Source organism: Pyrus communis, chromosome 12 (assembly GCF_963583255.1).
Source record: "Pyrus communis chromosome 12, drPyrComm1.1, whole genome shotgun sequence".
NCBI lineage: Eukaryota > Viridiplantae > Streptophyta > Magnoliopsida > Rosales > Rosaceae > Pyrus > Pyrus communis.
This window is the reverse complement of record NC_084814.1, coordinates 5,610,982-5,611,991: the sequence shown is the minus strand read 5'-3', so window position 1 is coordinate 5,611,991 and position 1,010 is coordinate 5,610,982.

Here is a 1,010-nt window from a genome sequence, read left to right as displayed (position 1 = left end):
TTTGCCCGTGGTGGTTTTTTTTTTTTTTATTTTTTATTAATATTTTGGAGGATATTAAAATCTAAAATCCCAATTATTTCCCTTCGCGTGAAACTGGACGAAAACCCTAAAAAGAAAACATCAATCCTTTTGTTTATCCATCTCTTCCGTCTCTGGCCGGTCTCGGTTTGGTCGTCTCTTCGGTCATCTCTCCCTCAATCAATGGCAACCTCTCTATATCACTCAGGTTTCTTTTATCCTATATCTTTTGATTTCGTTTTCTTGTTCTGAATAAGCATGTAAATTATCATTGATCATCGAACTTGGAGATGTGTATGCATTCTTGTGGCTTACAACTGTGTGTTTTTACTGTTTTGTTCTTCCAATTCAATAAAAAATTTGGATGTTGCAGCTACTGCTGTATATACATATATATATATAACAACATTCAAACTAGTAAAGAGAAGAATGAACTTCTATATATGTTATCAATGTAGTAATGAATAAATAGAGAATAAATGTATACAATTAATCTGTTCAGACCAAAAACAATGTACAATGTTTAAAGGCCAAACTGTATCTCATCAAAGTTGATCAACCTCTTCTTCCTTAAGTTTTGGTGTAATATTGGAAATTAGGTGTGCATAGTACAGCAGTGATCAAAGTAAGAAGGGGTGCCCTTAATATACATATATACACGCGCATATATATATATATATATATATATATATATATATATATGTATATATGTATGTATGTATGTATGTATACAGCACGAACTAGTTATATACAAGGAAAAAAGATATGCAGTAGTAATACTTCGATCAATTGAAACTGCAAATTCGACTATACTAGTGTAAATGTTGTAAAGAAAATGCTTGTTCACTTTTTTTATATAATAGTTTCCTGCTAATTCACAGCAAATGAACTCTTTGCTAATTCATAGAAAATGCATGTTCACTTTTTTTTTTATATGTAAGATTGATTGCTAAGAAGATGGTTTCTATGTGTCTTGTTTGTATGAATCGTAT